At 38.2% G+C, this 21,510-nt stretch overlaps 1 protein-coding gene and 2 pseudogenes across 2 annotated transcripts in view; 1 reads left to right on the top strand and 2 right to left on the bottom strand.

Moving 5' to 3' along the window:
- Nucleotides 1-21,510, bottom strand: part of MLLT3 (MLLT3 super elongation complex subunit) — a 260,062-nt gene that overhangs the window by 39,009 nt on the left and 199,543 nt on the right. The gene's annotated exons all lie outside the window — the stretch shown is intronic.
- LOC118997996 (ribonucleoside-diphosphate reductase subunit M2 B-like) lies at nucleotides 353-11,308 on the bottom strand (annotated as a pseudogene).
- LOC118998000 (40S ribosomal protein S20-like) lies at nucleotides 11,347-11,718 on the top strand (annotated as a pseudogene).

Raw genomic sequence — 21,510 nt, 5'->3', positions numbered from 1 at the left:
TGCAAGTAAAGCATTTAGGACAGGGCATGGAATAAAGGATGAGTAAATAGCTACTATTATCAATAAGAATACCTGTGAAAGCATGATGTAAGAAAAGTCTGGTCTGAGTCCATTTTGCTTCTTTACACTCTCCATCTATCATAGCCTCCCTAAAATATACTTGACACTTCAAGAAATAAGGTGACCACTTCTAGACTGACTCAAAATTTATTTCCCCTCCAACTTCTCTTGGAGCAGGGAGCCGATAAAAGCCTTGTTGAATGCCTGATGTAAAAGACATCCTAGAAAGGACATCTATACAGACAATAGAGAAGAGAATTAAAAAGTGATTATCTGAGTACAAATTGCCCGATCAAGCACAGAATTCCTGCTCAATTTCAACAGCATTAACAGTGATCTCCCTCACCTTTTTTTCTGAAGGTTTATTCACTAAGTATTGACACACAAGGCAAGCCAAGTCAGCCCTTCATCTCTGCTGATGAGTTCATTGGGAAAGGTGAGTCCAGTCATGAGACCTCTTTTCTTTAGAATATAGCAGCAAAAGATCCTGAGAAGAAAATTCCTTCTACAGCAGCAAAGGCCACTTCCCTTTCCCCAAAAGTAGATTTTCTATCTGCTATCCACGGCAAGGCCCAATATGCTTTCTTCTTAACATACGGCATGGTTTCAATTGCATTAAATAAAAACTCCCTTTTCTGGGGATCTCTGATGGGTCTATTAGCAAACTGTACATCTCTGAGTGAACATTCTCAGTGAGAATTTGATGCCATAAATCAGTGAGCTTCTGGAACCTGTACCTCCTGACGAAATTGCTCCACCAAATTAAGATTCAAGGTGGAGATGGATGGGGCAGGGGGGAGTGGTGAGAGGAAAATGGAGACAACTGTACTTGAACAACAATTTTAAAAAAAGTTAAAAAAAAGGAAAGAATTCACAGAAAAAGAAAGTGAAACTCATGTAGGACATCCCACTCATTGAGACCCAGAAGCTTTTCCTCCCGCAAAAAATGTGGGCCCCAAAAGTCTCAAGAAAAACATCTATTTAAAGAACACACTAATACCATTATACTGTTCTTGATATTTCATCTCAATTTTACAGACACATATACTTCTGTCATATGTTAACTTGTCCTAGTAGCAAAAAGACAAAAAACAGATGGATTCTGATGGCTTAATGGCAGAAATATTTGTCCTGTGGTTTTCACTACTTTATAAAAGTATTACAAAGGAATTTAGAAGTGGGGTGAAACCACAAACTTAATTGAAACTCCTTTACGTTGTCTGACAAATCAAGACTGTAAGCAACGTTTATTACATAACATCTGCTCGTGCGGTATCACCAATGTGAAGTTAGTTCCTTTCTATTCCTCTGCAACCACAATCACTACAATGCAGCTCCTGCACTCCTAGCAAGAGGTTCTGTCATAAAGTCCTCACGTCACGTCAACAGGTTCTGCCACTTTAAGAGAAACGACATATCACAAACCCAATTTTACAAAAGGCTCACTGATATAAACAACAGTTACATTCTGACAGCATCTCATCAACATTTTAACAAAACAATATTGAAAGAAACGACATTACTGGAGGACCTGCTATGCACACTGAAGTAAGCAAATTTGATCTAATTAAGAAATAAAGTGATTTCCAATATCAATGGTATCCCAAAACTTGTTTTAATGTTCACTTCTACGTATCATTAAAATTTCATATAGCCTAACTCAGTTATCATCAGTCAGATACAGGTTTTGGATAATTATATTAGTATCAACACTATCAGCAAATTGCGGTTTCTTCCCATGTGATGGAGTTCTGATAAATATCAATTCCTTGGTTTACTGAATCCTGAAGATCAAAAGGCCCTGCATATGGCACTAATAAATCAGAGAGCGCCATCAAATCTCCAGTCTGTTTTCTTTGGCTAAAACTGCAAAGTTTTACTCACAGAGCCTTATTTACTCCTCAAAATTCTCTGCCAAACCAAATTTAGCTCACCAAGAGGACAGAAAATACAGCATTCCCCAGCTGCACCCTCCCGGGGCTTTTGAAGTTCGGGGATGCTTTTCTGTGGTGCTCTGGAATATCTGGTCTTTTCCTCTCCATTGCTTTTTTAGATTTCATTGTCAACTAAAAATTCATCCAGAAAATAAAAATGTAACCTCTAGAGTCAGACTGGAGAGTTGCAAAGTACTTTTATTTATTAGTGAAACCTACCATGATTAAAGGCACTAAATGAAGATCTCTGGGTTATTCACACATACATAACAAAAATTATTTTTAAAAAATAATCTTACAGAAATTTTCCTCACACTATTTAAATATCAATGAAAATTCCTGATGATGGGAATTCTGCTAAGATATTTATAGTCTAAATAATCACTTTCTGATAAAATGGCCTAAACTTTGTGTGATGGCAGTATTATTTAAAAGAGAAAGGGCTTGGAAAAGATAATATAAGCAGATGAAATCCCAGGAAAAATTCCACTTTCAGTTGGTTTCTCTAATGAGGATTTTCTGATGGACTAACCATTCTGTTCCATAGTATTTCTAGTCTTGAAAGAACTGTACAAATGAGTGCTGGAATTGTGTGTTCTACTTTTTCTTTTTACAACCATTCTCATTTTCAAACACGTTTACATAATTATGTTGGAAATATATAAACAAAAGTAATGAAATTTAGTTTCTTGGCTCAAGTGAGACCATTCTAAAGCAATAAGAAATACTCCCTTTTCTTTTCCAAAAGGAACTCACAAAGGCTTAATAACTTGTCCTAATAAGCTGAAATCTCACCTAAGAACTCAATATTCAATTTCTTAACCTTGGAACTACTGACACTTTGGACTGGATAATTCTTCGTTGTGAGGGCTATACTGTGTATGGTAGGATATTTAGCACCATTCCTGACTTCTGCCCACTGGATGCTATTGTATGTAGCACCCCCGCCCCTCACCATACACATGCCCAGATCATGAAAATTAAAAATGTCTCCAGACATTGCCAAATATCTCAGGAACACAGGGACACTGGAGAGAACACAGGAACACAGGGAACCACCCTTTGTGGTTGAAAGCCACTAGTCCAGGTTAATATTTTCTTTAGAAGTCACCCATAGGCGTTTCGTATAATCATGCACCACTAATTGGCAATGCATTCCACCTTGATCAAAAGTTCTAATTCTGAGACCACCGTGAAATGACATTTTGGTCTGACAAGACACATTTTGATGTTCTCTCTTCTGGTACTGATGAAAAGACGCACCATAGAGGAAGCCAGAATCTCTTTCTTTAGTGATCTGGACTGTCACTCCACTATAGACAGTAGGATACCACTGCTGTCCTTTAGGTTGAAGCCAAATTCCCATCCCCAGCTGGTACTGCCGTTTCTGTATTTCACATACAGAACAAGTACAGATGCATGCCATTTGGCGAACACAGTCTAAAAAGCACCGTGTGAAGACACACACTTTACATAATGTTATGTGAAATAAGAAAGTTTGCACTTAGAAAAAGAGTGGGAAGACGGATCATTTGAATACCTCTCTAGTGAGTAGTCCCAAGCCTACTGACTCGGAAGCCAGTAAGTCTGGCAAGTTAGCCTCTGAAATTTGTTTTGTGCTTTCCTTTTTCCTAGCTATAGCTTTGCTAAAGAAAGGACAAGAAGGACTTGATCTGGTTCCTGTCATCAAGATTTGTTTAGAGGCCCAATCACTGGAGTAATGAAGCTTGCAGGAATGGACAAAGCCTATTAATAGAAGCTTCCAGCTGCCGCAGACATCACTGGAGGTGACAGACCCTGTTGCATGGAAGTCCCAAGCTCTATTCTTAAAGACATGCTTGAATGATACAGCTAAAGAAATATACAACCACGTCGAATATTCCAGACTTCAGAGAATTTCCAGCAAGAAATGTCAACTGCTTTTTATGACTATTTATATTGGCCACCCTGCTCCTAAGGTAACAGCCATGATATTTTCTGGATATGTATAAAATTCCAAACAGTTCTGAATTGAACCTAGATAATGAATTTTATGATAACAGGTGCTGTTATATCCTAATAGCCATTAATCCCCACCACACAAATTCTGCTTCTAATGCTCTAAATATAATAAGATGCCTTTTATGTGCTTTTTATCACTGATAATTCTACTATTCTAATTTTTTTTTTGCTTTGTGTATGAGTTATTGGAACACTTATATTGTTAGCCACTTTCCTGCATAATCCCACCCATGATACACAACCCACAGCCCGTGGGCTGCATGCGTCCCACGATGTCTATGAGTGCAGCCCAACACAAAATTGTTAACTTACTTAAAACCTTTTCTTTGCTCATCATGTTTCATTAATGTTTGTGTATTTAATGTGTGGCCCAAGACAACTCTTCTTCCAGTGTGGCGCAGAGACACCAAAAGGTTCAACACCTCTAGATGAAGATGAAGATGAGGATGAGGACAGAAAGTAAGATTACTTTGGAACTTCTACAGTAGGAGTTGGCAACCTTTTACTGCAAAGGCCCCACAGTAAATTTAGACTTCACAGGCTATATAGCTACTCAGTTTTGACCTTTACTGTGGAAATAGCCACAGACAGTATGTAAAAATGGGTATGGCTGTGTTCCAATAAAACTTTATTTACAAAAGCCAGCAGAACTCCAGATTTGGTCTAAGCTACAGTTTGCCAATCCCCATCCTAGTGATACTTAGTACAACTTCATGGTTATGATGGATCAAGCCAAAATGTTTTCATTTAATTGACTATATTATTTATCTTGGTCTATTTCTGTTTATACATATAACATACTCTAATTTCTTTTTTAAGATAAGTAATATGGTAAATTAAATGAAAAAAAAAGCTTAATGACCTCATTCACTAGCTATGTGGTTTTCCGTTCCTTTTAGACACCTGTCCTATGGCAACTAAACAGTTTTCCCCTGTGAAAGAGCAATGTTCCGACCTTGTTGTCCAAGTTTCTCAGAGTTACTGTGGAAGACACACTGTGATGTATTATCCAGAAGAGTGAGTTTCCACACCAATTATATTTGTGAATGTGTACAAATAAAAGTCTCATCAATAAAATAAATGATTCTTTACTAGATAAACAGCTAGTTCCTCTAACATATCAACATCTTAAAAAGGCAGTTGGAAAAAAGCCACAAACAGAATTCCAAAGTCACTGTAAACCCCTACAGAAAGTGTATCCAAAGGTCACTCATTTAGGAAGAGCAACTCATTAACTCTGTGTGTGTGTATGTATGCATATATATAATACAAATATACAATGACAGTACATTTTTTGAAACAAAAACACAAGATCCTGTATACTTAATGCATATAAACATGACTGAAAGAACAAAAATAATAACAAAATAAAAAAACAACAACAGTAAATTAGGCAAAAGACTTGGACAGACATAATAACCTATATGAAACCCATGAATATGGAGTATACAAACAGCTACATTGTATATTGTACATGATTGTACATCTACATCTACATTGTACATTGTATATGATTCCATTTGCATAAAACTTAAAAGCGGGCAAAACCAGTGTATGTTCAGGGTAGTGGTTACCTTTGTAAATAAGGGGTAGTGACTGGGAGAAAGTGAAGGGAGGTTCTAGGGTGCAAAGGAAGTGCTGTACTTTTTTCCCAATTTGTTGGCTTTACTGAGGCATAATTGACAAATAAAATTGTAAGATATTCAAAGTGTGTACTGTGATGACTCAATACACAGACACATTTGTATATCCATGATGAAAATACTCCCATATCATTTCTTGTTTTTAACCTAATTTATCATTGTAACAGTTGCATAATTTATATAACCATGATGCTTTACTCAACACATATGTATTGGATAAAGACTTTCTACATGTCAGACATTGTGCTAGATTCTGGGAATAAACAGTGAGCAGGGTGGATTTTTTTTTTTTCAAAAAGAAAGAAAATGGGCAGAAAATCTGAGTAGATATCTCACCAAAGAAGATACACAGATAGCAATAAGCATATGAGAAGATGTTCAACATCATTTTACATCAGGAATTTCAAGTTAAAACAAATTAACACACTAAAACAACAACAGATACTATTATATATCTATTAGAATGGCTAAAAAATTTAAAAACGGACAACACTAAATGCTGACAGGGATATGGAGCAACAAGAACTCTCATTCACTGATGGAAGGAAAAAAAATGGTACAGCCATTTTGGAGGTCAGTTTGGTAGTTTATGGCAAAATTTAATACAGTCTCACCATACAGCGCAACCATCATTCTCCTAGGTATTTACCCAGTTTGATTTGTAAACTTATGTCCATAAAAAATCTGAATGTGTTTATAGTAGATTTATTCATCAGCGACAAAAACTGGAAGCTATCAAATGTCCTTCAGTAGACTGATGGATAAATGACGGTATATCTGTACAATAGAATATTACTCAGAAATAAAAGGAAATGAGTTATCAACCACAAAACACATGTAGGAACCTTAATGCATATTGCTAAGTAAAAACCCAAAGTCTAAAAAGATTATACACTGTATAATTCTTATTACATGACATTATAGAAAAATAAAATAAAATTGTTAAGTTTTAGATATCTGGAAGTTCAAGTTCTGTAAACAAATATAGGACTGGTTTATGAAAATCTGTGTTTAATTCTCACCTAGAACAAGTTCCCCACACTAGAATTTTTAACCAAATTGATGGCTGTATAAATCTCAAAACAAAAAGGTAGATCACATGTGGATAAGTTAGAAAATTTGTAAGTACTGCTTCTTTTGAATACTTATTCTAATAAACAACAAAACTGAATAGTCAGCCAAAAAGTAAAATCAAACGTTGATAAGGAAGATAGTGGAATTCGTCTCTTTTTAAAGAAAGATGTTTTTCCCCAAAGAAGCTCCCATTGAAGAGCAATGATAAGAAAATTATTAAAAACAAACTTCAAATTTTGAAAATTTCCATACCTCCCTAAATATCTGTGTAACTACACAAGAGTTATCCCCACCAGCAACAAAGACGCAGGTGGCGGCACACGTTTCCCTTGTTTTTTGTACTGAGGACACTTAAACGACTGTCTCGGTTGGAGCAAAATAAACCCCACCCCACAACTTCTATCAAAATTCTCTAAACTTTCTCAAGACACTCAGAAAAATTAGAAAGATTATACCAAGAAGAATGTCAGGGACTGAATGCTGCGACAGGATCAGAAAGCAGTGTTCCATCTGTAACACATTATGTGAAACTAGGATTATTCACAATAGCCCAGAGTGAAAGAAATCCAAATCTCCACCAACTGAAGAGGTATGCAAAATGTGGTACATCCACACAATAAAATATCATTCAGCCATAAAATGAAATGAAATTCTGGTACATGCTACAAAACTGATGAGCCTTGAAAATATCATGCTACGTTGAAGAAGCCTATCACAAAAGACACTATTATGTGATTCCATTAACACAAACTGTCCAGAGCAAGCAAATCTATATACAAAGAAAGTAGATCAGTGGACAGTTGGGGCTACAGAAGATGTAATTGAAAGATGATGACTAAAGGGTATGAGGTTTATTTTAAAGGCAATGAAAATACTCTAAAATTGATTGTGGTAATATCTGTACAACTCTGTGAATATACTACAAACCTCTGAATAATACACTTTAAATGAGTGAATTCTAGGTGTGTAAATTCTATCTCAATAAAGTTGCTTTTAGAAAACTATGCTGAATTTTGGCCAGGTAGCTCAGTTGGTTAGAGCATCGTCTCAACACACAAAGGTTGCAGGTTTGATCCCTGGTCAGGGCACAGACAAGAATCAACCAATGGATGCATAAACAAGTGGAACAAAAAACAATGTTTCTCTCTCAATTTCTCTCTCTCTCCCTCTCCCTCTCCCTCTCTCTTTCCCTCCTCCTCTGTGTTTTCCACTAAAAATCAAGAGAAAATTTTTTAAGAAACTGTTTAAAAAAAATGAAGAAAAAAAGAAAACTATATTGGACATATATGGACAGGCCAAAGACTGAAGACTATAAATATGTGCAATGCTCCCTTTTTTTTATGCTAACAGGTAGGCTTGAAATAACTACTTAATTACCTGACAAAAATAATGCTAATTGAGTATTAATCACTGAATAGGACTAGGTCAATATATTTTAAAACCACAGAAAATTAGAGTAACAGGCAAAAGTGTCAATCCTAACTTGAGATATGCTTATAACTGACATGGCCAATGCTTAAATATACAATAAATTGATTTCTGATTACTTGATGCTTTACTTCAAAGCATTTCATCACTGATTAATAAGAGTTATCATTCCTGCAAAGTTTCACATCTAAAAAAGACTGATGGTCACTTTAATTTTCCTCGATAACAACTCTATCAAATCATTCACTGCCCTCATCCCTCTTCTTCCCAGATGAGGAAAATGTCTCATACACCGTTTGTGGAATTTTCACCAATACATCACAGCACAGAGCCAGCTGGATTCCCACAGAGGCTCCTGGCTGCACGCTGAGAGATGGAACAGAGGGAATCAACCTTCCCCCGCCCCAAAGAGGGGGCATGGGTTGAGGGAAGGTAGCTCTTCCAGAATTAATACCAAGATTTCAAGTACTTGCCACCTGTGGAGTGGGGGGGAACAACAGAAATTTTTCCAGCCTGAACACAAAATAAGATACCAGCTGTGCAAAACAAGAGAATGGAGAGCAGTTTTAAGGAATCCAGCTATAGTTCCTCCTACCTAGACACTGAGCATGCTGGTAACCTGGCTCTGAGAGAATTAGGAGTTCAAGGTCTTGGGGTAGGGGGTGGGGCAGATAAGGAGGTAAATAATTTAACTCAATACTCCTAATAGGCAAGTTGGGGGTCCACAAAGAGGATGCCACCTCCATGTCTGGGTATATAACTCTACTACCTGGAGGAAAGAACTACTCTACTCAGAATATGTGACCAGTTCTAACTTTCCTCTACCACCGTGAGATAGCACTTTGGCTGGGAGTTATCATTATTTACAAAGTGTTAAACATTATCACTAAAACATACTTGTAATAAACATGGAAAGTACTTTTAATTTCTTCCTCAGAAAAAGATAAAAAGAAAGCCCAACAAACCCAAAACAAGGAATAAAATGTTAGGTAAAGAGTTTGGAGACAAAGGAGAAAAGACGAGACAAAGGAGAAAAGTGGAGACAAAGGAGAAAAGTAGAGACAGAGTCTTGGCTTATTTTGATCTTTTTTTTTAATGGGCCTCTTAAAAAATAATAAGCTGTGCCCTCATTTTTTCCAGGTTAGGGGGGCTGCAGTCCAAAGTGACCCATGTGAGAGAAGGGCAGGAGAAAGAAAGGTTCCGCAAGAGTTATCATGAAAGGCTATAATCTCCCCAAGTTCATTGGTCACCACCTGCGAAGCTAATAGTTGGAGGAACCAACCCAGAGTGTCTCCCAAAGCAACAGATGGATCAAATGAATTAGTCAATACTCTTCCCAGGATGCTGGGCATAAAACATTTTGGAGGGAAGGTGGTTAAGCAGTGACTCCTGCCGAAACAAACCTGACATCTGCTTAATCTTCTCGCTTGGACTCCAACACCACAGTGGGGATTTCAAATGGATAACAATGCGAAAGCTCTACTCGGACTTCTCTTTCATTATCATTTTTTCAAATGCTAAATGTTATCTACTTAAGGATCTTATCTTGGCTCCCTGCCCTGGCAGAAGGCAAGATTTTTCTGCTAATAAGAGCCTGGAGGCTTTACAAGACCATGGGAGTTTTCAAAAATATTCCTACATATTCATACTATTAAATTAATAGATCTGATGCCAGATTTGAAGTGGTGTTTTAAGGGTAGCTTTAAAAGGTACTAATGGGGTAACTTTTAAAGCTATGTGAAAACATGCAGCTATGAATGTAATGCAAAACCGTGTTGCCTTTTGATTTTGGCTATGTGTTCCCTATTCTGTAATGAACTAACCAGAAAAAGTTTGGCATTTTCCTCCCCTGAAAAAAACAACTGCCATTTAGTAAAGAAATTTAGCTTAAACACCTTTTAAATGTCCTCTGTAACAATTAAAATCTTTTCCTTTGACTTACTGACATGCTTCACAACCACACACAATGAAAATAAAATAAATCTTCCCTGCATGGTACACTACATGTCCTTTGACTGATTAAAAATGCTAGGCAGGTCTGCATTTTTACAGGCTTTTGGCTACTATAAAACCATCAAAAGTAGCGACAGCTGAGCAGCAGGTAAACAAAGTATAAGCAGACCTCAGCGATGTTGCGAGTTCAGTTCCAGACCACCATAATAAAGTCAGCATTACGAAAAAGGAAGTCATAATCTTTTTTGCTGGTGGAGGGTCTTTCTTGTCTTTAATTTCAAAAGGCAACATCTATGAAGCGCAATAATGTGAGCACAATAAAACAAGGTATGCCTGCTTAGAGAAACCACTAACTATACTTTAGAATCTTCTGACCTCTTGGTTAGGGCAGACATAGGCTTGTTGTCTGAGAAAACAAAGTCCTCATCTTCAAAACTCACAATTCTAACTGTGAGACAAGAGGAAGTGCACCGGGCAAAAGTTAACTAACACATATGAACAAAGCATCCACAATGGCAATTTCACATGAAAGCAGAATAAAACCTATCAAATAAGAAGCATAAAAATGCTTACCATAGACTGTGTTTTAAGTACTTTTTTTAAAGATAAAGTACTTAAGTGTGTGTGTGTGTGTGTGTGTGTGTGTGTTGCCCTGGCTGGTGTAACTCAGCGGACTGAGAGCTCACCTGCAAACTGAAAGGTCGCCAGTTCCACTCAACTCCAGGTCAGGGGACACACCTGGGTTGAGGGCCAGGCCCACAGTTAGGGGTGTGAGAGAGGTGACAGATCGACATGTCTCTCCCTTTCTCCCTCCCTTCCTGTCTCTCTAAATATAAATAAATGAAATCTTAAAAAATTAAAATAAGTCAAATAAAATGGGTGTGGGGGAAGTAGTTTAAAAGTATTCAGATTTTATTAGCACTTACTATTCTCAGGTACTGTTTGCTACTCATCTGAGTCACAAAGTTTTAGGAGATATTATTCACAGCTCAGAGATGATAAAATCAAGATTCAAAGAGATTAACTATTTTGTCCCAGATCACGAAGTTAGTACGACTGTCAGACCTGGAGCTTTTTCCCATGTCTCAAGATTCTTTCTAGGACACCTTTTTCCCTTGGTTTATAACATTATTATCTTTTTGAGGAAGCCACAGTTGCAGCTGCAGCTCACCGCTGTTCTGTCAGCTTCTTCTCCTGGCTCACCGATGCACCCATGTTCGCTCTCCCAGAGGAACAAGTCGGCCAGGAAGACACGCCACTGCAATGGCTTTTAAAGATACTGGAAAGACACCCCTGGAACCAGAGGTGGCGATTCACCCAATTAGAATTACTCTAACCAGCCAGAAGGTAAAGTCTTTGAAGAAGGTGTGTGCTGACTTGATCAGACACATAAAGAAAACAAATCCAAGTGAAAGGACCAGTTTGGATGCCTACCCACCAAGACTATGAGAATCACTACAAGAAAAACTCCCTGTGGGGAGGGTTCCAAGGCTTGGGATTGATCTCAGATGAGGATCCACAAGCGACCCATCGACTTGCACACACCCTCTGAGACTGTTAAGCAGATTACTCCCATCAGTACTGAGCCAGGAGTTGAGGTTGAAGTCACCATTGTAGATGCCTAAATCAATCTTTTCAATAAATTGACCATCAGTTGTCAAAAAATTCAATAAAATAAATAAAATTACATGGTCTGTGTCCCACACCAAAATATAAATGATATGCTTTCCCTGGCCTAACACACTAGGATTACAAGCAGATTCCTGTGTCCAGAATACATTTATGTGAGCATAGTGCTAAAGAGAAATGTTGGTGGGTGTGGACGGTACCAAAGCTGACTGAACCTATAAACTCATTTAGAAAACACTGCAAGAGGTGAGATATGAACAAGGTTGTCATGGATATAATGGAATAATGGAGGAGAGCAGAGATAACTGTTGTTGAAGTAAGACTCGTCCTAACTCAAGGATCAAGAGGAAACAGTACCAGAATCATGGGTGAGGAGCAGTCAAGATTTTTGGCCAGTGAGCGTATGTCAGGTGGAAGATGGTAGAACTAGGGGAAAGAAAACACACACACACACCCTTGGATATTTTACTCTAAAGTTTATAAATATACATTAATCAACCAATCTTTTGATGTAGGATCAAGGAGTTTTCTCTTGGAGTGTAGTCTAAAAGTCTTTTACACAAACTTCATTCAATGAAGTTTGAATCTATGATCACCATATATAAGCAAGAAGCCAGAGACTTGCAAAACTATTAGAATGCTGTGCCATTCTAGGTTCTTATGATTTTTCCTCTTAGGGTTTCGCACCTAATTTGAGGAATAATTGTTTTCCAGGGATGCCCCTTCAGGTTGCAACTTAGTTTTCACAGAACCAATTAATTAATGTGATTACAAGGAGAACTGACATGTTTCAGAACAACTATACTGAGTTCATAATGAGTGTACTATTCAACCTGTGGAAGCAGCAGTGCACGGGATGAGAGCACCCGCCAGAGGTGGGCAACAGCAAACATGCTTTATAGGGGAATGGAGAGCAGTTATCAGCACAGGCCAATCGTTGAGCTTCTCTGGCTGCACCCTATGCAGGGCCTCATAAGGGCTGGGTAGAAGGGCAGCTGTTGGGGACCCACCAGCATGTAAATTCCAACTTAGGGAATCCCCAGAACTAAAGACAGGAGGGAATCCATCAATTTATAAGTTTTAGGCTACTTTAATAAAATTTCAAAGCACATGTGCTGGAGTGTTATCTTTTCTTAAGGTAAGATAGTTGCAGTAATATTTTTTCCAAAATGATGGCTGCTTTCTTCAGTTCATTTTTTTCTCTTAATAGATTCAACCTCCCATAGTGATAAATTATCTTCATTATATAGGTTTATTTTATTTTTTTAAAGATTTTATTTATTTATTTATCTTTAGAGGGGAAGGGAAGGAGAGAGGGAGAGAAACATCAATGTATGGTTGCGTTTTGTGCGTCCCCTGCTGGTAGTTAGCCTGCAAGGAACCAGCCTGCAACCCAGGCATGTGCCCCGGCTGGGAATCGAACCGTGATCCTCTGGTTCGCAGGCCTGCGCTCAATCCACTGAGCTACACCAGCCAGGGCCAGTATATAGGTTTATAATGCAATCATGATTCTTTAAAAATTGCTCTTAGAAATGCTAGCAGCTTCCAGTTAGTATAATTCAATATATATTTGAGTATAACTAAGTATGTATTTGAAAACTGACTAGTATCATAGTTCTTTAGGAGAACTAGCTGTATCCTTCATGTCTTATTTCTCTCAGTGTGTTAGTGTTCAGTATAACTTTAAAAAAATAATGCTAACTCCTTGTGGTTAAAAACTTCTTTCATTCATTTTTTATATATACAATAAAGATTATTGCATGACTGCAGATACTCGAATGTGATGATTTCATAAATATTTTAACAACCAAATTAAAGTTTTTAATTGGAAGCTAATCTGTTGTGATAATTATGCAACCTGAGGAAACAGAAGGGGTAAAAATAGTTCCTTTTATGCAATATACAAGTGGTATTTTACCAGTTCCAATAATTTCAAGAACACATATAAACATTAGAGAAAATATAATCATATTTTACAATCACAGACAGCAAAAACAAGGTGGTCATATAACTTTCATGTTATCACGCCACTGCACAGTCTCTATAGGAAATAGAGAGGCAGATATTTCTTTCACTTCAACATCCTGTTATTGAAATTTCTCTGAAAACCCTTTGCTTTTTTAAAATACAGAAGCAAATGTTTGGGATTTGAGACTCTCACATCCTTCTGCTGTCTCGATAAAAGATTCATTTGTGGTCCTTGCCTCCCCTTTGTTATTTTTACGGTTTAATATTCTACATGGTAGAATAAGCTTTAAAAAAAAATCTCAGGTAGCTTTGTGGGAGTGTTTGATAGCTCCACCCTCCTTGGCTAGCTTATGCAGCCTAACACAGAGGCAAGGGCTGCAAAGGCAGGTAAAGTACAATCCAGTGCACACAACGTGCTTACTTTGGCTGCCAATTTATCCCAGAATCTTGTTCTGTGAACTTATCTGTACATGGGTGGCCTATACCCTGAACAATGTGCCTCTGAGAGGACCAAGACTTGTCTTATTTATACGGTAAGTTCTCCTACTCCTTGCGGCCTGTCTACTTCAGGTGAGGGGCCAGAAATTACATTGCCAGATTATTTGGATATATTTATAGTTGAGACTCCTCAGGATACAGAAACTTCTCAACTATAAATACATAAATTACTTACAAGGAGTCTTAACTAGAAATACACACACACACACACACACACACACACATCTTTGCACTATTTAAACATTTGTTGAGCACCAATTAAGTGCCAGGCATAGTGTAAAAAGTTGGAAATCAGACAATTAAGAGACCATATCTGCCCCCCAAATATCCCACTGATTAGGAGAAAAACACTTTGATATGAGAGAATAATAACTATAATCAAAGTAGCCATGCATTGTTAATGGAGGGAGTACAGCGGAGGGGCAGGAGTTAATTTCGGGAGGGCAGATTATGCAGAACAGCTTCAAAGAAAAGGTGACCCCTTCACCAGGTCATTAAGGACCAGGGTCCTTTCACTACTGAAATAGTAGCATAGAATGGTCAAGGAACCAAAGATTGCTAAGATTTTAGGGCCACTAAAGTATAGGGAGAGTTAAGAAAGAGGGAGAGGGGAAAGGTCAGATTAAAGAAGTCTTAAAACAATGCTTTAATAAAACATTGGTCATTGTTGAAGGAGGTTAGGAAGCAAAATCCGTTCTTCTGGAAACTAGTAAAAAAAAAAAGGAAGAGGGGGTATTGGGGGAGAATCATGCACCATGTTTTATTTTTCCTTTACAAGTGGTATTTTTTCTTTAGTTACACAACAGATAGAGAAAGAGTTTCTCTTCATTGGTGAAATCTGGCTGATAAATGAAGAAAAAATGATGAAATGAAAAGACCACCAATCCACAACCCCTAACGATTCATAAATAGAGGCATCAGTGGGCGCTAACCTCTCCCTCCCTCCCTCTGTCTCTCTCTCACACACACTCACACACAAAGCGAATAACCTCCTCGTACAGGCTCCCTGATGGAAGAACACAACGCTACCCATAAAACTGACCTGCCCCAAAACAAAACTTAAATCTGGCCATACCTCTAATTTACAGAAATACACCACAAAGATACTATCAGCAAAATTCAAACTAAGAAATTATATGACAACTAATTTTTCTTTATACTTTAATGTGAAAAAAGAAAGATGAGGGAAAACCTATATATCGTAAATTTGAAAGATAATTTTACAAGCAGCAAGATATGGACCTAATTTAGATCCTGATTCAAACTGTAAAAACAAAATTTATGACATTTTGATTCTACTGGAAATTTGCCCTGAAATTTGACATTCAGAATTATTAATTTGTTCAGATATGATAATGATTCTTCAGTTCTGTCTTTAAAAAGCCCTTATCTTTCATTCATATTGAGATATCTATGTGTGAATAATAAGACACCTTGGATTCTACTGAAAATTATACTGGGGGAAGAGTAGATGGTGCTACAGTTGAGACAAGGTTGGCCATCAGTTAATAACTGTCGAGCCCAGGCTGGCGTGGCTCAGGTGGTTGGAGCATCGGCCCACGAACTGAAAGGCTGCGGGTTCAATTCTCAATCAGGATGCATGCTCGGGTTGTGAGTTTCGTCCTGTGGCTCATGGGAGAGGCAACCGATTGATCTGTCTCTCTCACATTGATGTTTCTCTCCCTCATTCTCTCCTTCCCTTCCCCTCTCTCTAGAATCAATCAATAAGCATGTCCTCAGGTGAGGATAAAAAAATAAATAAAATAAAATAATAAAATAAAGCCTTCTTTACTAGGAAAAATAATAATTGTGAAAACTGAGTGATGGGAAAATGGGGGTTTCATGATACTATTCTGCATATTTTGTGTATATTTGAAATTCTCCATAATAGAAGATTACAAAAAGACAAAAAGCAAGGCTATAGAGAACTTGGTGTGTAGTCCATCTGGTATCTGAGGTTTCGTAACAATAAAATGCTTTATAAATTTGGCTACCTTACAAGTAATATTTTGAAAATGACCCACAACACCAAATTAGCTAGTTGTTTCATATTCTTTGCATATTTCCTTCCATAATTTGTATTTTGTATAGGTATATGGAAAAGAGCCTGGGGGAAAAAAGAGACAAGAGACAGATAACGGGTGATTGTCCAGCAGAAGACTTTATAATAGAAATGGCCAGCGATGGCCAGCGATGGCCAGCTTACAGGTGGTGGGAAAGGGTCAGCTGGCAAAGGGGACTGGCAGAGAGCACTCAAACGTGTCAGTGTAGGTAGAGCAGAGCCAAGAAATAGAACAGAAAAGCACACTAAAGGCACTAGAAAGGTAAAATCAAGTGATTAGAAAATGATTTCCACAGTTAGAATCTGGAAGGCCCTGGTGACCTTTTCCAGTGACAGTTTTAATAATAATTTCCAAGAGCAAAAGCCAGACCATAGTGGGTTGAGGAATAAGGGAGCTTTTGAGACGTCTGTCAGTGGAGGGAGAGAAAATGAAGAAACTAGAGTCTGAAGAGCATAAGGGTTCACTGAAAAGTTGGAGGTGGGTACAGGTGTGAGCAGCTGGCTGTTTGGTGTGAAGGTCATCTTGGTACATATGCAGAGAGACTCAGGGGAACAACTCCGGACACAGAGGCAGATACTGAAGGTACTGAGGGGTAAGAGGGAGAAGAATTCAGATTTCATCTGTTAAGAGTATCAGCTTGTCCAAGGAAAGGTTTCATTTATATTGTAAGTTTTATAAGTCCTTTCCATGTTTTTATTATTAAGCAATATTAAGACTTTTGAGTCCCAGGTACTTAAATGTGTCATTTTCTGTTTTGCATAATGATCCCTCCCCTAAATATATATAGCCATGATTATTCTGCTTGGCAATTCCCCAAAGACAATCAAGGACCAGGAACCAAGTCTATCAAAATTTTTGCCAATTAATCTCTGTAGTATCCACAGAGACTTACACCCTACCCTCACCTTAGACATGACATGAGGCTCTCTGGTGCAATTCTGCTGAGGAGATGAACTGTGGCGTTCGTTTATTCAACAAAGGGGCGCAGACTAAGAGGTGGGGCCAAGAGGCAACACCAGCCTTCTATCTAATGGATATAAACAAGTCATTAGGAACCACTTTAAAATGTTCAAGTGGAGGAGAGTTTGGGAAAGACATGAGGAAATATGAAGGACTGGAAACAATAATGGCACCCCAACTGGCAACCTGCATCCTAGGGTCTTTTCGGAGGGGCAGGGAGTGAGAGCTTCATGATCTTGGGCAAGTTGTAAAATTTGGCCTCAAGCTCTCCTCTACAAAATGCAAGTTGTTAGAGGAAGTTTCTGAACTCCTTCTGCTTTAAAAATCCCATGATTTTCTCAATCAGGAAGTAAATGCTGTATTAAAGATAGTTGTTCACAGTTTCTAAACTTTGTCTTAACTCTTTTCTAACGATGAAGTGAGACAACAATTATTCATACAGTGAGGATTAAGGAGATGGGTAGCATGGGAGACACCACCTGTTTCCTTCAAACCTTAGTTTTTGAGGAGTAAACGATGAAACTCATTGGTTGTATTACACAAAACAAGGAGGAAGATGCATGGCTTGTCTTTAAAAGCCATGGGACCTGTTGCTGGACAATGAAGGCAAACTTGATAAGCCAGAGAAGCAAGACTCTGGCCTAACATTTTCAGATAAGCTAGCACTCTCAAATGCCCCATCACAAGGTCAGCAACAAGTCTGATGTTCACCTTTAATTAAAACAAAACTGGAAAATAATGAGAAAGAGGAACTGAGCACTTGATACTACCGAAAATGTATCAGGTCACCTTTAAGTAGTGTTTGTCAGACACAAACATTTTAAACTTTCAGCAAGATTCTGCTTTCATTCCCAGATGGATGTAAGGTTAAGTCAAATGGAAAATGATATTTTAGAAACATGTGCAGGAATAAAAAATACACACACACACACACACACACACACACACTGTGGCCATGGATTATAAATTGCTAAATTCCTAAACAGCAGCTTTGTCCCCCGAGCTTTACAAGAACACCTACTAACACCATGTTTTCACAGAATACAATTATGGACAAATGGTAAACTTTTGTCTGTGATATAATTAATATTATTGCTTGAACGAATACCTGAGTAGCAGGCCACATCTGTAATCTCATCATTAGAATTAAAATCCACATTTTACAGTTCATCATAAGTAAACTGAACCTGTCTAGCCTTTTGATTCTAAGTGTATGCTCTGGGACCATGGCTTAGAGTCTAGACCACCCACCCCTACTAGGCCCAGGAAGATAATTTACTAGCCGGCTATGGCTAGGTACCACGAAAAGGGAGCCCTACATTCCCGACAGCCTTCATGAAGACAACCTTTAGATAACAGGAGTTCTTCCAATAACTCTGGCCATGTCCTTGCCCCTAGTATGAGGTATATGAAACACTCTAATAAGACAGTACACTGGTGAACAAGTGCTCTTGGACAGATACTGAAGTACTACAGCTTTCTGATACATTCTGTAGTTATGTTTCCTAGAAAATGGTAAGTATGAATTGATCAGCATTTTGGACATCACACCAGGTGATATTCTCACAACCATAATTCATAGCCAAGTATCCAGATTTTGGGGCTAGTTCTTATTTCTTATTTTCTTCCTTTCATTTAACTGCAGTACCATTACCAGAAGAAGAAGCCAGATGGTGAGAAATGTTAATGTTGCTAACTAGATTTTTCTTGAAAAGGTTTAATCAGTACCACAGTGGTTTTAATTTGATGTGATTTCTCTCTTCAAGGAGGTTTAATCAGTGGTATGGTACAAAAGAGCCTGGGCTTTGGTCATCACCTGGATGCAAATTATGGCTTTGCCACATCCACATCTGTAAGATGGGTACAAAAACGACCTCACGCATTGACTGGATTACGTAAGAGGATATAGAGTAAAGGGGTCCAGGGCAATCCTAGTGTGGAGTAGAGGTCAACAAGGTTTTCTTCATCCCTGACAAACCAATTCGATAAATTAACTGAAGGGCTTCATGTATAAGATCTCTCTTCATTTTCAGTAAGGACAGTACAAACTTGTCTGATTTGCCATCAGTTCTTTTTTTTAAAAGTTGTTTCCACAGATCAAGAATCCCTTCTACTGTTCACCTGGCCCTTATCGACACTGATTCAAGCCTTCCTTTTCTCAAAGCTCAGCCTAGTTCTGTACCATCTCTACCACCTAATATAATATTTATATATAGGAGTACCTACTGCATGAATATTTTCAAATGTTACTGAACATCATTAAAGTATTCAAAGAATATTAAAAATAAACACGTTCAGAAGGAAACATTTGTAGTTACTCGAAATGACAATGCTAGTTTATCATTAAAAAATAGAAGGACCACAAAATAAAGCAAGGGTCAACAATTTAACTTTTAAAAAACAATATTATGATTCTAAACACTGAGGCCTCAAACCAGTACACTCTAGTAATTATTTTATTTATTTATTCAAAGTACTTCATCTGAAGACCTCATACATACATTTTCTTTCCATGAGTTAGAAAGGCAAGAAAATTTTTTTGTGTCACCAATTCTAAATATTTCTCCCTGTCTCAACCTCACCCCCATCTCCATCCTCTATGTTTTCTGAATTCAAAGGCAAAGTCTATTGTCTCCAAACGCTTTAATAAATGCGTTTCCATTTTCTCCTGCCTAATAGAAGGATCTTCAACTTTATCTGGGAACATCTCACTGTGCGGTCACCTTTGGTGACCCAGGGAAGCCTCATAGGAGTGATTTTTCTTTGCGGACCTTGACACTGCCTTGGAAGTCTATAGTCATAAATTGTTACCCACTGAGAACAGTTTCTCAAACTTAGTTAAATAATTACACAGACATCAAAAGAAAACCATCCTCTCTCCACTTATATTGTCATATTATCTTGTCTCCTAATACAAAGAGAGCACAGCCTACATTTTGAATACCGTAAAGAGAGTAAAAAATGAAGTTACAAAATATAACTAGAAGATTCAAAAAGAAGGAATCTCCAAACTGAAGGACACCATTTGTTATTTGGTGGCACCTTCTGGGAAAGCTCGATATTGCAGCTCAGCTCTGTTAAACACAAATTCCCACGCGAAACCAGGCGGGGAAAATTCTGGGAGCAGGGAATCGTGTCGATGACATATTAAAACAACGTGAAATCCAGATCCACGAGGGTCTGTTTTATTTTAAGCAAGTACGTGTGAGAAGTTAGCGGTTCCTGGATGTGTCACGGCTCTTCCCTCCATTCCGGCTGTGATGGCAAATCCACCTATGAGGAAAGCCCGCCTCCCGAATGAAGGCTCTAGGTAAAACCTAGAACTGCCCAAACCAATAGGCTGATCAGAGCAGTATGATTCACACATGGGGCAAGACTATATCAAAGGCTTTCTCAGCAAGGACACTGATTTCATGACACAATCTCTGTAATTGTAAGATGAATTCACGGGAAAATAAAGTTTGCTTCGCCCCCAAACTCCTCTTCAGGGCATGCCCTACCATGGATCAAATTCTGGCTCTACCACTTTAAACATGGCAACCACCCTCATGTTTCTTAACTTCGGAGCCTCGGTTTCATGGCTCAAAGGAGTTAAACCAAGTCGCGTGCTTAGAATGAGGACTAGCACAGAGAAAGCACCCAAGGAAAGTGCAGTTGGAGCTGCAAGGTATCCCTATGGCACGGTAAACCTAGTTGTGCAAAACTATGTTGAGTCACATCTTTGACTTTGGGACTAAAGATGACAGATGGGACAATTACATAAAGATCATGTGGCCTAGACTAAGAAACAATCATGTATTGAATAGGCAGAGCAGCTCTCTTAAAGGTGGCTCATGGAAATTATTGAGAGAAAAACAACTCAATTCAAGTAAGTGAAAATGCCAAGTTTGGGCAATTACTGATGACAACCAACTCTACAATGACAGAGTCTCCTGTCTATTCATGGCCCTCAGCTAAGGCTTCTAATGAATTGTTTAATTTAAAAACTGACTTAATCTTTATTGTATTGTTTCCATTACTATTTCCTCCCCTTACCCCATCCCCAGCAATCACCACACTGCCGTGCATGGCCATGAGTCCTTTTCCCTTCTTGCTCAGTCCCTTCACCCCCTAACCTCCCCCCACCCACTAGCTGTCATCCTGGGGGTATAAAGGGACTAAATGGTAATGGGGAAAAATACATTAAAGAATAAATCTTAAAATAAAAAGAGAAAAAAAGGCAGTTCGTATGTCATATTGTTAATTATTGGAGGATCCCGGTAAAGGCTACGTGGCAGTTTCACTACACCACTCTTGCAA

Source organism: Sturnira hondurensis, unplaced genomic scaffold, assembly GCF_014824575.4.
Source record: "Sturnira hondurensis isolate 20B ecotype Veracruz unplaced genomic scaffold, ASM1482457v3 Scaffold0013559, whole genome shotgun sequence".
Classification (NCBI taxonomy): domain Eukaryota; kingdom Metazoa; phylum Chordata; class Mammalia; order Chiroptera; family Phyllostomidae; genus Sturnira; species Sturnira hondurensis.
This window is presented reverse-complemented; position numbering and strand designations above follow the sequence as displayed.